The sequence below is a fragment of the Acipenser ruthenus genome, chromosome 12 (genome assembly GCF_902713425.1).
Source record: "Acipenser ruthenus chromosome 12, fAciRut3.2 maternal haplotype, whole genome shotgun sequence".
NCBI lineage: Eukaryota > Metazoa > Chordata > Actinopteri > Acipenseriformes > Acipenseridae > Acipenser > Acipenser ruthenus.
This window is the reverse complement of record NC_081200.1, coordinates 40475434-40491825: the sequence shown is the minus strand read 5'-3', so window position 1 is coordinate 40491825 and position 16392 is coordinate 40475434. Positions and strand designations below refer to the sequence as shown.

Genomic DNA, 16392 nt, shown 5'->3' with positions numbered 1-16392 from the left:
TTTGGAGCTGCTGGGATAATTTGTTTTAACAATGTTGATGCAAAGAGATGTTTCACATTGTTGCAGTTCGAACCCTAATAAATTCAGGTTAAAAGGTACTAAAGTATACGCAATAATAACAGAGCTGTCAAAAATGATATGCAATGATATTTTAGTTCATGACTATGTTTTATGATGTGGGCTGGATTGTTTGCGCTTTTAAGATTTTTCATGCTGAAACTTGCTGTTGCAGTCTTGCCAGGACGCTCTTAAAAATGAGATGCCGTCTTAATGTTGCAATTTCAAGATTAAAAAAAAAAATGAAGACAAACCTGAGAACAAGAGATTTGCAATAGAATCCACTCGTTAATGGGAATGAAGGTTAACCTAAAGAGCTTAGTGCAGAGCCCCAGTGACCAATAACATATTTAAGAAATGAAAAGTTACGACTTGAACTTTTGGATTGAAGCCGCTTGATCAGAGTGGCTGACACGGTATCTGGCCAATGCCCAAGCCTGTGCGGCCATCTCCAAACTACTGTAGCACCTCTGATTAAAATCAAAAACGAATGATTCAAATAAGGTATATATTATAAATTGAAAGAACTCTGTGCAGTCTTTGGTCTGGGCTAGATTCAGATCCAGGCCCTAGAGGTACAGCATACAGTACATGCCTTTCTCGGAGAGCAAACCGCCTGCACCACCCACGCCACAGAACATACTGTCCTGATTAATTGGTATGTTGTGTGCCAGTGCTGTCAGCAATGCTGTTTTGGAATCCCTTCTTCTAAGAAGCTTATTAGATTAAAATATTTCCAGGCGAATCAGTATTCTGCTTAGTTTTAGGGCTAACGCCGTAACAGTCAGCAGATGTTGAACTTTAGTTTCCTATAAACAAAGATGTATGTGATATTTATGCCAAAAAATGCTAGAAAATGTCTACTTAACTACTATTAAAAGTTTAAAAACAGAGTTCTGGAACAGGCTATCACAAAACATAACTATAGCCATTATCCAGCTGCTAGTTATATTACATACCTACATACCACCCATGGAGCCATTACAGTTAGCTGGTTGATCTCAAAACTTCAGAATCGGGTCTTAAAGGATCTCAATGATTCAGCAACAACAACATAGCTAGTTAAGCCATTCCAGACCCTCACCACTCCTTGTGTAAAGAAGTGCTGCCCTTTCAAGACTTCAATCAGGCCCCGCCTCATAAACACATTGCCCCTCTATCTGTATGAGGTGGTGGTGCTGAAGTTTCTAGTAGGAATTTAACTGGACCTACTGGGCATGTACTCCTGTGAGTTACCAGCAGACACCTCTGATATTACTCTCACTTAACAACTGGGACCATAGCCCTGTTTGTCTGTGTGTGTGTGTGTGTGTGTGTGTGTGTGTGTGTGTGTGTGTGTGTGTGTGTGTGTGTGTGGGAGGGTGCGTTTGTGCATGTGTGTGTGTGTGTGTGTGTTTGTGCGTGTGTGCGTGTGTGTGTGGGTGGGTGCGTTTGTGCGTGTGTGTGTGCGTGTGTGTGTGGGTGGGTGCGTTTGTGCGTGTGTGTGGGTGTGTGTGTGTGTGTGTGTGTGTGTGTGTGTGTGGGTGGGTGGGTGTGTGCGTTTGTGCGTGTGCATTACCTACAGAGCCTTAGCGAACACTCAAAAATAGGTTGAAAGAAAATTATCAATTTTGTGGTAGACTTAAAAATACCCAGTGTGCAAAACAGGATGGTACCCTTGAGATACACGCTCCACTGCAAACAACACTGAACAGACAGCCAGCGTTCAACTCTTTAAAGCATTATATTAACTTCATGGCTCGGTTTCTGCTGTAACCCTGCAATTTCTAAAGCTTTCCGTCCTCCCTCCAGACGAGGCTTGCGGTAAGAAAAGGGAAGGTTGTGTGCCAGTCGGTTAGTGCCGAACACAAGCACACTGATTAAGAAAACTGACTGGTAGGACACAGCGCGCTGAGATACCAATACTGATACCAACACGGAATGGGGAGGTGAGGCAGGGTATAAAAGCAGCTAGGGTTGGCTTGGAAATGACGCTAGTTAACCATAAGCAACAGCTACTACTAAAAGAATAACTAAAACAGGCAACAACACACTGGCTCTGCTGATTAATAATGACTCGTAATTTAAACAAGTTGGCCTCTGAAACTATAGCAATGCTTTATCTCACCTATATTTCAGCTTTATTATGAAAACTAGTGACCGGATATTATTCGCTGATTATTATTATTTTAGCAGACGCCCTTATCCAGGGCCACTTACAATTGTTACAAGATATCACATTATTTTTACATACAATTACATTATTTTTTACATACAATTACCCATTTATAAAGTTGGGTTTTTACTGGAGCAATCTAGGTAAAGCACCTTGCTCAAGGGTACAGCAGCACTGTCCCCCACCTGGGATTGAACCCACAACACTCTGGTCACGATTCCAGAGCCCTAACCACTACTCCACACTGCTGCTGATTCTCATCATTAATAATTTAAACAAAGCAGAATCCCTGGGAGAGAGTCCAGAGCAGCCAAGAGAAACACAGCCTCTCCCTGAGCTCACTCTCCTGAAATAGAAAACAGTGTCTGCTTCTCATATTACACAGCAAGCTGCCCCGCTCCCCCAGCCAGGACTGACAGAGGAAGGGGAGGGGTCTGTTAAGGAGGTCCACACATATAACACAGCCATACCACCTCTGTCGACATTTCAACAAGAAAAATGAGGTGATTCTTCAGAATGCCTATTAGGCATAACATAATCCACCTCACTGCCCCCAAAGAGGCAAACATTTCTTTTAGCGCCTGATGAAGTGAAGTGCATGGGAGGACTGACTTAAAGTCTAGGGAATGTATAGGGAATTTCAAGAATTTGGTGAGTTCAAGGTTAGGCACTAAATCATACTATTGTTAGATATAATCCAAAACAAAACAAACCAACAGTAAATAAACTTATATAGAATACTGTAGGTCACTTTAACCAAAATATACAACACCTGTATGATCAATGCAATTTCCCTGTTCTACGACACTATTCACAAAACAGAAAGTGTTAAATATTGTGTTAACTCATATGATACGCCTTTGGCAACACAGAGATGCCTGGAATTGAATACCAAAGCCCTATCTGCTTAGAGATTTGAAAGCTCGGACCAGGACTGCTCAAGCACCAGCTCTAATTCAGGAAGACTGCTGTTTCTCAATGAGCTCTTTGAAAACTGCTCAAGTCAACCTCTTCGAAATGCCTTCAGACTGTAACGATGAGAAGGAGAGCAGATGGTCTCTATCCTCCATCACAAGCAGCATGCTTCCCAGGCATCGATTCTGACACTCTGCATCTCAGCACCCCACATCTGCAACACACACACACACACACACACACACACTGAGACACACACACACACACACACACACACACACACACTGACACTGACACTGAGACACACACACACACTGAGACACACACACACACTGAGACACACACACACACACTGATACTGAGACACACCCACACTGACACTGAGACACACACACACACACTGACACTGAGACACACACACACACACACTGATACTGAGACACACCCACACTGACACTGAGACACACACACACACACTGACACTGAGACACACACACACACACACTGACACTGAGATACACACACTGACACTGAGAAACACACACACACACTGAGACACACCCACACTGACACTGAGACACCCACACCCACACTGACACTGAGACACACACACACACACTGACACTGAGACACACACACACACACACACACTGACACTGAGACACACACACACACAAACAAACACACACACACACACACACGTTTGCATTCCTATATTTGTGGGGACTTTTAATTAACACTCACTATATTTTTATTTACTATTTATAACTTCATTCAGACAAAACTCCACACAGGGCCGATTTAAAAAGGTGTTTTACAAAGCAGGGATGTCCCCACAACGTCATTTTTTCAGGAGTTATTATCTTTGTGGGGACATTTTCTCAAATATGCTCTGCCCTTTGATACTGGCTCCTGTTTTTTGAAACCTGCATGTTACATGGAAACACACAAGTCTGGTTATGCAGACATTCAGAATGAGCTATTTTTCCCATATCGCGCTCACTCCGGTTTGCTGTGCTCTATTCAACGACCAATAGGATATCATCTGAACTCCTCTTCTGTGGGAACCAGCCTATCTGAATCCATGGAGCCGTGTTTGGATGAACAACAACTGGCTTAAAACAATGAGGCTTATCGAGCCTCACTGACAGGCCAACACACAGGGCCTCTTTCATATCAGCCGGCACCCAGCTCCCAACTTGAACCCGCAGGCACCCCTGCCTGACAGCGGTTTCATCCCTTCTTATCAAGGGGTCTTTGCTTTGTCAAATTAAGACATATTGTCAAGGATTAATGCGTCTCCTTAAGTTATAGATGACTTCATACTTGGCTCACCATCCAGGGCTTTTAGTGGCAGGCTGCCAATACTACATTTGCAGCGTCTCCCTCACCCTCCCTCCCTCCCTCCCGCTCTCCCACTCATCCCCTCATGCACTTTGCAGACGTGATCCGGCTGTGTCCCACAGCGTACTATAGCATCGGAACAGCTACAAACAGCACACACACCAGAAAGCGTTAACTCTATCGGGGCCGAACAGAGCACTGCCATTAAAGACATAAGCACACCAATGGATTTGGTATAACAATTTGATTTCATTTGCTAATTTATTTGAAATGCATTAGCTGGGAAAAGACACACTGCAATTCCCAGGGTACCCCAGTCAAAGCCAACCTCCCCTTGTGGCGCTGCCCAGCATCTGTTTCATAGACATCAGCATGTTCACTTGTCTGTAGCCCCAACGAATTCAGATTTCGAGGGCAGAACCTTTACTTGAATGTTTTGATGTCCTGAAGAAATGCTCTGGGCTGTCTCAAAGTAAATAAGCCATGTATATCACGTCCTATACAGTAGATTCCTACAGCCATGCACGTAGCTTGGATTCTGCTCCCAAGAGATCCTGCAGACCAGTGTTTCATGTAGCTGGAAGGAGCAGCAGTGTGGTGTAGTGGTTAGGGCTCTGGACTCTTGACCGGAGGGTTGTGGGTTCAATCCCAGGTGGGCGACACTGCTGCTGTACCCTTGAGCAAGGTACTTTACCTAGATTGCTCCAGTAAAAACCCAACTGTATAAATGGGTAATTGTATGTAAAAATAATTTGTAAAAAACAATGTAATTGTATGTAAAAATAATGTGATATCTTGTAACAATTGTAAGTCGCCCTGGATAAGAGCGTCTGCTAAGAAATAAAATAATAAAGTAGGTCCCACTCAATAGAAGAGAGGGTCACAGCTAGCTGATTGTAACAGAACCAACACAAAACATTACACAAGCACAGGACGAAAGTCCCAAGCCCCTACCTTGTAAGGGAACCTGTAGCTTTCCAGGACAGGAAGTCAGGGAGATCTAAGAAGTGGCCGGCTTTTTCCCAGCAGGACTCGTGCAGGTTCTGGGGAGAAGCATTGACAGGATTTCAGTATCAGGTAATTGGAAAGAAATGATTGACATTTCCCATGATGGAGAGATATATATATATATATATATATACACACACATACACACTGTATTAGACATTGCTTTATACTTGTAATGTTATTATCTTCAAAAATGTTAATAACACGTTTATAAAACACTTTATAAATGCATCCTGAAACTGGATTTTTTTTTTTTCAAGGTGCAAAATGGCAAAGGTTTTGTAAAAAGATTTACTATATGTTAACAGCCAGAGTGGACACCGCAAATAAACTGCAGTGTTATTAAAAGCCTTGATTTATTAACAGAGCTCAGCTTAACCAAACAGCCGTGCTGCAAGGGGGTCCTGTCGGGCCGTTCTGTAAATGGAAGGGGGTTAGACATCGCATCACAGAAAAGACGAGCAGGAGACAGGAGCAAACACAGGAAGGAAGAGAGCAAGACTGAGCGACCAGACACAGGACGTTGCTGAAATCTGACTGACAAAACTAGGGCTTGATATGGGAAGAGGCTTTCTCAGTTGGTGAAGGGGTCATTTACTGTGGGCATGGTCTGATTATAGAGTCAAATAAGGTCATACTATTTTTGTCAGTAATCCGTGGTGAAAATTCCAGAAACTTGCTGTTGAGCTGGATTGGAACACAGTTTGGTCAGGTTTTAAAAAAAAAAAAATTGAACCAACACATGCAACTCTTCATTGCTCATTGTTAGAATAGAATTTCTAACAGGGGCAGGGTTAGCAGACAGTGCCTTATGATGACCTGCACTGAAGGCTTTAAATCTGTACTGTATTGTATTGCACAGACGCCACCATGACATTTTAATATGCAGTGAAACCGTGCTTAAAAAGCCACCTCAGTAAAGAGGTCATCCTGCATTAAGGCCATATTTTAACAGTCCCAATTCTACTGACTTCAATGTTAATAGACTTTCAATATGAAGGCCACCCCAACATTAAGAGCACACTGTATTGGTCCCTTGACTGATAGCAGTGTGCCTGAAAGTACTGGTGTGTGTGGATTTGTTTCTTCACAGCACACAAAGCTATAAGGCAAAAGACTCGGCATGCAGTATGATTGATATAATATCTATATTTAGAATGACTTAAATATAATTTCTGTGTTTATGCTGCATAAAGACTGCTGACGAAGAAAACACACTACATAGGCACTAAATATCTGAATGTGGTCTCAAGTGCCTAGCATTCCTCATAGGCTATTTGTGCACTAGCTTTTATTTGCAAAGTAGGTCAACACACCCTAAGAAAAGGGATTCTGGGTATGCCTCTTAATTGGCTTGTTTGTGTTCTTCATCGTCTTTGTTACCTGCAGCAGGTATATTGCAGCCAGCATTCTCCTCATCCCTGTTTAGGGCATTTTATGTTCAAGTGTCCAGAAAACCATGCAGATTCCATACTCCCTCTAATTGTTTTAAAATGTATTCTGTTCACTTCTATTGCATAAAAAGGCAATAAATAAAAACAGTATTTATTTTAATGCTTTAAAATGTAGCCCCGCAATAGCACATGGCCAAACAAAACTCACCAAGGGGGGGTGTAGTGAAAGAAGGGGGCCTCACTAGACAAATACACACAAGCAGTATTTGAGTCTGAACTTTATGTGCGCTTCTGTGCCGCCTTGGCCTTGCAGGGGTTGCCTCTCATCACAGCCCCCTTACTTCATTTTTTTTGTAAAACATTACAAGAGCTTTTCATCACTGTGATAGTCTGGGATCAAGAGGGGGAAAAGAATGAGCCTTAATACGTCCTGTGGCGTCTTTAAAAAAAACAACAGAGCTATCATAGTGAAATACAGAATGTTTCTTGACAGAACTATCATAGTGAAATACGGAATGTTTCTTGACAGAGCTATCATAGTGAAAAACGGAATGTTTCTTGACAGAACTATCATAGTGAAATACGGAATGTTTCTTGACAGAACTATCATAGTGAAATACGGAATGTTTCTTGACAGAACTATCATAGTGAAATACGGAATGTTTCTTGACTTGTTACCAAGTAAATTTCAATTTCAAATTAGTAAAATCCGTCGCTTAGATCCAATGGCTGAAAAGAGGCGTCTGTTTGACAGAGGAAACAGAGGCTGTCTGTTAATCTTCAGACGACCTGATTATCAAGGGAAATTGATAAACAGTTGATAAAGAAAATACTAATAATAAGGCAAGAAGCTTACAGGGTCCTGACCCTCAATCAGAACTCCCACCATAATGACACATTCATGTTTTATTTATTACTATTCCTCGTCTTACACGGCACAGACATGTAATAAGAATAAGCTTACTTGTATAACATTTCCCAATTGGTCCTAAAACCACTCCCTTACGTTCCCTCAATACCACACCACGCAACGTCAAGGGGAGGGAACGGAAGTGAAGTTTTAAGTCAGAGTTTAATCTTAAATGCCAGTAAAGCACACATTTTATCTGACAATCTTAACAAAACTCCACATCACAGAAATTCCTAGCAGCAGTATGTGTACCACACATTTTTTTGCAAACTTCACACCTGTAATGTTGAAAGTCTCCTACATGAACTAGATGAGCTGCCACATAATCATTTTCATAACGGCTTCAGAGTGAAGACAACACATAAGAAAACACAAAGCTCTTGAGATTGCAAATGTTTCGTGAGTGTGAAACTAGAACTGCACCTGACAGACATGCTGGCTGTACGAATCTGGTCTCATCAGTATTTAAATAGATACGGGCCGGGCAGCTGTGAAATCACTCTGGCTTTGTGACAAAGGCCCTTATACAGTAAAAGTATATTTGCAGTTTTGACCATGCTTTTCCATGGTTATACTCTGCATTTACCATAGTTTACCCTGGTCTGCCATGTTTATTAATATTCTTTACCATACCTCTCTGGGCTTTACAATGCTCACCTATTTTTTACCCTGCTTTATTACCTTTCCTATGCTTTTACTATGGTAAAGATTTATAAGGGAAAAGATGGACACAGGCAGTCTGTTTGTGATTGTGTGAGTGCCGGCCTCACTGTACTGTGTGTTTGTGATTGTGTTATTATTATTTATTTCTTAGCAGACGCCCTTATCCAGGGCGACTTGTTACAAGATATCACATTATTTTTACATACAATTACCCATTTATACAGTTGGGTTTTTACTGGAGCAATCTAGGGAAAGTACCTTGCTCAAGGGTACAGCAGCAGTGTCTGCCACCTGGGATTGAACCGACAACCCTCCTGTCAAGAGTCCAGAGCCCTAACCACTACTCCACACTGCTGCCCACAGTGAGTGCCGGCCTCACTGTACTGTCACAAGGAAGGTTTTTCAAAATAGGGACATACTTCTTTTAACCACATTAACTTGGGTGGCTGCATTTCGGGAGACATCACCCCACCTACATACTGCAGGACCCTGTGCCTCGTCCGGTTGATCCGCTCCGCCTGACCAAACGCCAGGTGATCCATCCACAGGATAACGTTCCTGTCCTTCTCACCTGAAAGGACACATGACCGACTGGGTTAGGAAACCATCAGATTCACAGCAGAAACCCCTTCTCCCAAACTAGACGGTAGTCCACCACTATTATTTCTCTTTCGGTTTAACACACTTTATTTTTTTTTTACACTTGTGAAAATGTGGTTATGCTAACGAGAGGCAAGAAATGAAAGGTTGGTTACTACACCTTTAAGCAGTGCAATAACATCAGAAACACCCAGAATACAACACTGCTCCGTGTGTATAACGCAATGACTGAGCAGTCTGCAGTTACATGCATTGTATAACATGCATCTCTGGAATTCTACCCTAATGGAAACACCAGAGTATAATATTATATAAGAGTAGATAAGAGTATAATACTATACAACATGAGTGCATTGTACCCCTCACCTGATCATAACTTTTCTTAAAAGTTTTCACTCCGGATAAGTGTGGAGTAGTGGTTAGGGCTCTGGACTGTTGACTGGAGGGTCGTGGGTTCAATCCCAGATAGAGGACACTGCTGCAGTACCCTTGAGCAAGGTGCTTTACCTAAATTGCTCCAGTAAAAACCCAACTGTATAATGGGTAATTGTATGTAAAAAAAAATAAATAAATAATAATGTGATATCTGTATAATGTGAAATAATGTAATATCTTGTAACAACTGTAAGTCACCCTGGATAAGGGCATCTGCTAAGAAATAAATAATAATAATAATAATCTGTATGCACTGATAAGATGTGCCTGGGACTACAGAAAAAATGCACCTGCTTTTTTTTAATGGTTTTGCCCCAGGTTGTGTTTCAGGTTAGGGCAGCTCTGCTAACTACACCCTGCATAGCCCTTCAAGGGAGTGCACTACCCTAGAGCCCTTCAAGGGAGTGCACTACCCCATAGCCTTTCAAACACAGCACAGGCCAAGCCAGCTGCGCCCCTCTCCTTCCAAACCCACTGCGACGGGGTGCCGCTGTTAAGCACCCATCAAAAAAATCAATGCAAACACAAAACTAATAAAACCCTGGAAAATCGCCAACACTGGCTTGTTGCAATCTGCTCTCTGTGAGTCAGAAGAAGGAGAATACCTGCTTTCCCTTCAGAAAGCTTTTCAATTTTCCTACTATACCCACTGCCAGATTACGCCCATTTTCCAGTCCTGAGTCAGAGCAACTCTGCTTGGCACTGACCAAGTGGTGTGGAGGCTGTGGATTTGAACTGGCAAAAGTGTGTTTTTTTTATTTTTATTTTTAAATACAGTGAAGATGAACGAATAGCTGATTAGTTAATGATCCCACAATAAGAGTTCAGTTATTTTATTGAATTATAACGTATTTTCATTTCTAGAAATCCTTATTATTTATTATTCACAACCATATTTTTGATTACCATTTTCCTTAGCATTTTGTTTGTATTTTTGCTTAACATTATTGACCTCTGCTTGTGTCCCTCTGACTCACAACACACTCACTGAGCCCAGGACCCTGTGAAAGGCTCAACCACAACAGATACTGAATCACTCAAGGGTTTCCCACAGCAGTGCAGATAAACAGAAACTTACTATGCTTTGTGTGTTTGTTACGTTGCAAAAGGAAGAGCAAACTAGCAAAGGTGAACTTATCATTCTTCTAATAAATTAGACCGCTTTCCCATTAGAGTTTACTGTATCCAAATCACTTTCAGTAAAGTGAGCAACACCTGGAACTTTACAGCACTTTCTAAATGAAACAACCTTTAATTATACTATAGAAGAATGTGTTCAATTGACAATATTGGAGCAGGATGTAGCTGCTGAGTCAAAGCTTCTCGTTTACAAGGGGTCCCTGCCCACGATTAAAGCACTTGAGTTTAATAAAAAAAACTGGACAGTCATCATTCTTATCAACACTGCAAACCATTCTTCTTTATCCTGCACATTATTCATCAAAACTCCACAAGTGTTTGCCTGTTTTTATGTTAAAACTAAGAGGACCGGGTGGGGGTCCCCCATGAAAAATTGGGGGGTGTCCCCAGTTTCAAATACCAAATACCCACCTGTCATAACCAACACCAAAACATCCCAGCTCCACTGTGTAACCCTTACTGTCATAACCAACACATTTGTAAACCTCAACACATAGAAAAGTGAGCTTTATAATCACTGTGGGGAGGAAAACAACAAGAAATGTGTCAGTTTTAGGCTTCAGTTTCTTGTTTTACTTTAAGGTGTTCTAAAAGCATCCGAAGAGCTGTATTTGCAGAATTAACAGTTACATTTATACTTAACTTTTGCGGTGAACAAAATTAGAGCAAGTTATCATAACAATATAGTTAAAGAGAACATTTAAATAACAGGTAGATGCCATTTAACAATGCTCCAAAATTTTTTACAAAGCAGCCTGTCCTGAAATGAGGACAGTGGCACTTAATGGGTTAAAGCTGGAAATGAATGCACCTCTATGGCCTCTAAGAGCTCTCTAACGTGGCTTATCTGTAAGTACAGCTGGTACACCAGAGTGTAACCATTATCAAGCCATGCTCTTCCCCCAACAGATATAAGAGATACCAGATGTTGTTCAATGTGGTATTTCTTACATACATTTAAATGAGAAGGAGAATACATTAGTGAAGATTACTGGGGTATTAATACCCAAACCAAGCTGCTCTTTAGGGCTCCTTAAATTCTCATAGGAACCTTATCAGGGACTATATCTTTGTACGGTGAAGTCTCAAATCTCAATCTCAATCTCCACATACCATTGCTGTTCACTGGCAGCGGCTGGAAACTCTTATCGAGAACCACGAGGGAACAAGTGGCATCAAAACCAATCCCTCGAATCCGGCTGGGGTCTACTCCTTGTGTCACCCTCTGCAAGACACAGGCACAGCACTATGAAATGCAGTCTCAGATATCAGACAGGACAGCGCTTCCCGTGGAGTTATTGGTAAAACATTTTACATGCACATGTGTTTGATTAAGGCTGTTGAATTCAGTGGGATTGAACAGAATACACTGGATTACTACACATAAACAGGAATACAGTTCAAATTATTTTTTTCATCGGGTACTTCCTTAGCACCACTATACAGACAGTGGTGCCGTAATTAAAAAGCCTTTGAAAGATACATGTTTAACTCTGTGATGAATAAAACAAGAAAAGTTTTTAAAGGCTGTTTGATAACCATTCTGCAGAGTTTGCATATTCTCTGGGGAAGTAGCTATAAACAACACAAGTGGAAGCAGTTCAAAACAGTCTGAATTGTCTCTCTTCAACAGCTATGCCTCTTTTTCATCAAATACAGTTTCAGTGTGGTTAAGGATTGTTTATCCCTGACTGGTTAGTTATCCTGACTGCAATATGATCAACATTATGTGCAGACAGGAGGGTTTTTTTCTTGTTTGTTTGTTTTTTACCACAATTTATCTTTAAATGCACCAAGGTCAAGTGCTTAAAGGTCCAACTGTTGAAAAAGTTATTTAATTTAAAAAACAATGACCCTTCAATGGAAACCGGTGTACATAAAATAAACGTTAAAGGAACTGATTTGAAAAGATCAGTTTGAACAGTGATACTGTGTTACTGTCTATGATAAACACTGGGGTCTATTTATACGATCTACAATAAACACAGCCAGACTCAAATAGTGCCGTCCTTTAACTCTATATTAATCCTGCTGGGGTGTCTCCTCAGGTGATGAGGTCAGCAAGTAAAGGGGACTCCAGGACAGTGGTATGGGGTTCACCATTGGCATACTGTTCCATACAAAAAGAAGACGCAATGTTAAAGTTACAAAACTAGACTAAACAAGCACAGCAGGTGCTTAACGTACGACAATTTGGAAATCTGGGGCATTTCTTGTCGGGCAGTCGACCTTGACAAGAAGGTCAGAGCAAGGTGCTACAGTACCTTACAGACAAGGCCAACTACCAAGAATGTAATGCCTGAGCTGTATCGCGGTTATAAACCAATAAACAGTGGCTTTGCTGTTTTCAATTGCATTTTCAAATGTTTCAAAGTTTCGCTTTCCTTCTGTTCGTGTTTTGTAATTCAACTTTCTTTCCCCCTTAGCTATTGGACACTGTCAAATTCTAATATATAATATATATATATATATATATATATATATATATATATATATATATATATATATATATATATATATATTCACTAATAGAGGTTTATTAAAATGACAGATAGATAGATGGAAAGACAGGCAAAAGTACAATTAAATTCATTCAATCCTAGTCGGGCCGCACAAAATAAAATAGATTAATCGATAGATATTTAGGAATACTGTAAATGATCACAAAAGAAAAAGAACAAAAGCATTTCAAAACTTTGAAAAATTAGATCTGTACAGACATATAGGTGTTTTACTTCATTTCTGACTAAACACAAGCATCTTACACATTTATTTATTAAACGAGCTTCATGAAATACTGATAGTTTACTTTGGTTTTGAGAATGAACGTGTGTTCTCCCCTCACAGTGGGAGAGGCAATCGGATCCAAAAGCAATAAACTACATATCCCGGCATCACCTGCGCTGCGCCCCTGCATGTAACAATGTATAGCAGCTGCTGTAGCTTCAATTCAACCGTGCATGTGAAAATAAAACTGTACATTGCTAGTGGTGAAAGGCGACAAAGAATTGTGGTTTTCTAAGATTAAAAAAAGGAATAGTCACACAAACTAAAAATATGTTTAGTGTACTTTTTTACAGTACTTTCTGGCCTGCAGAAACGTCTTCTTACCGCACTGTATATTTGTTGACTGATATTTATAATTCAGTGTATGCAGTCTTGACAAGCGTGGGCAATAATGCATTTCTTTTAAAATATGCCGTACCAGGTGAACTTAATAATACACTATGGTAATAGAAACCGGGTCCAGCAATCTAAAAGCTAAACAATGCTACCAACAAGGGAGCACTTTGTCACAATACGGAACGCTCAGAGGGTCAGAATTAACACCAGCACCGAGGACTCCGCAACGTGCCAGTCTGTACGATTGTGCGCAGTGAAACACTGTGTAGCTATACTTACTTTTTTAAAAGCGAAATCTTCTTTTTTTTACCTCTATATGTAAAGACATTACGTTTTTAATTTAAAATAATTAAGCAATAAAAAATAAAACATCTTGATCCTCGTTCTAGCAATTTCTATATAAGGCGTGGAGTACACTTGGTCCATATGCAGACACCTTTTACCTTCTTTAGATTTAAACCCTCAAAGGACTGAAAACTAAATGAGTCTCTTGTTTTGTTTAATAAAGGGTGTGTTTTTCTTGGTTGAAATCAGTACAATGTAAATGGCATAATCACATTTTATGTAAAACTGGAGCCAGCCTATACCAACACTGTAATGTTATGTTGACACCTTGACACCGGTGTATGGCGTGGTTTCAAACCTCTGATTATTTATGTAAGTAAATGCGCAGCTTTGAACTAATTACGAAATACATGTAACCTAATTCTGTGACCTGACAATTAGATCAGCCAGAGAACGATGCAGTTCAAATATCCCTCCATGCTTAGCCACCATATCAATAATGGGAGGTTAAAATCATATGAATCATAGGTCAAAAGCTCATCTTTATTATAATAAAACACAATTACAATTTCTCAAGAAGACGTTGAGAAAGACTTGCAGCCGAAACGTTTGCCTAAGAATCGTTCGTGTTACTAAATCCGCTGTTGCGCTTGCTGTGTTGCGGTGGTTAATACGCATGCGTTTGCTTGAAAAGTCATACAGTACCGTAAGTGCGCATTTACGGTTTCTAATCAAATCTGCAGATATCTGGCAGCTCACTGTGAACTCGTTTTCCTGCCCCCTATACATCCAGCACGACTCACAGAGCCAGAAACAGCCTGTCTGCATCACGTATTTCATTGATTCTACTGCTTCCAACTCGTCAACCGCAAGGGAACAGTTTGGACGTCCCGTCCATCCACCCTGACGCACATCCCTTAAAGCAGACGAGGGGCTTTTCTGGGATTTGAAGCCAAGTATTCAACACAGATGTCCTACTACTAACATCATATTCAATTGCCTGGTTGCTGCTGGTACCAAAACGCATCCTTCGTTTGAAATTTTAAAATAATAAAAAAATCTTATCTTCCCCCTTTCTGAATGTTTCCAATCACTGTGGCGGTAAGGTTCTTTTTTTCCTTCTTCTTTGTGGTGGGAAATCGTGTGTGTGTGTTTTATTTTTGGGTTTGCTTTTATTTTTTCATCAGTAAGCACTTTTGCAAGTTCCAATATTTTTAGGGTAAGCAAATTTATTGTTATATTTGGCTAGATGCCTGGTTATGCAAGTAAGGCTCTCTGTCTAGGAAAACAAGGCTGGAGGAGGTTTCAACTGCTACTGGCTTTTATTCCAAAAACTAAAGAAAAAGGAAGAGCTGGATGTCTTTAAAAGAGTCTTTGAAAGCTGACTTTTTGATGTTGCCACAGACTGGGTGAGGGTTTTGGTCACTGTTTTTGATAAATGACTCTGGAGGTATCTATGTGCCTTCAGGGAAGTTAGGGGAGGAGGAACCCTTCATGAAAGGCATCACTTTGATAGTGTTCCATCAGTAATTTGCACAAGTCATCGATATAGAAGCAATTATTAACCTTTGCCATCTTGCCCATCTTGACTAAAGTGACTTGCAACAGGAAGATGCAACTATATATATTATATAGTTGCATCTTCCTTATATATATATATATATATATATATATATATATATATATATATATATATATATATATATATATATATAGAAGACAAGGCAGGGCGTGCCATTGAATCATGAGCCATGAAGGGGCGGTACACAAGTACTGCTGCTTCTCCTTGTTGGTGCAGCTCAAGTAGCTGATAACAGATTCCCTTTGTAATGAATTGACATCTCAGCCCATTGAACTGAATGGAAAGGCTGAAAAATGGGTTCAAAGGCAAACGTCAACGTAAGAGCAAGCGCTGTAGTCGAGAGGTAAGCACAGGTCTTATCTGTCACTATTATTAACTGATAAGCTGCTAGGAGAATATTCTTTACACTTTCACAAACTCCTCAGGTATCACTGTGACAGTGTACCTCTTTATGTGATATACCCTTGTCTGTCTATTGTAATAACCACTAAGCATGTTGGTATGGAGTATGCACCCAACCGGCCTCCTATTAGTCTTCATTATATGTTAAATGTGAAACCACAGCATAACCACCTCAGCAATTAGACTACTTCAAACTACTTAAAAGCTATAAAGACAAGCTGTGACATGAGGTTAATGCTGACTTGAAAGGCAACTGATTTGTATGTTAGTGCAAAGAATGCAAATAGGGTTTTTAAATGTGGAGCGTTTTAGTTCATGACCCAGAGCCTGGAGCCCGGAGCTGAAGCAAACATACATCAAGGAGTACTGCAGAAATGGG

General features: G+C 40.5%; 1 pseudogene; it reads right to left on the bottom strand.

The window, feature by feature from the left end:
* The window catches only part of LOC117417191 (FGGY carbohydrate kinase domain-containing protein-like), a 61427-nt pseudogene extending 45814 nt beyond the window's left edge, over positions 1-15613 (bottom strand).
* Between the last annotated feature and the right edge of the window lie 779 nt (positions 15614-16392).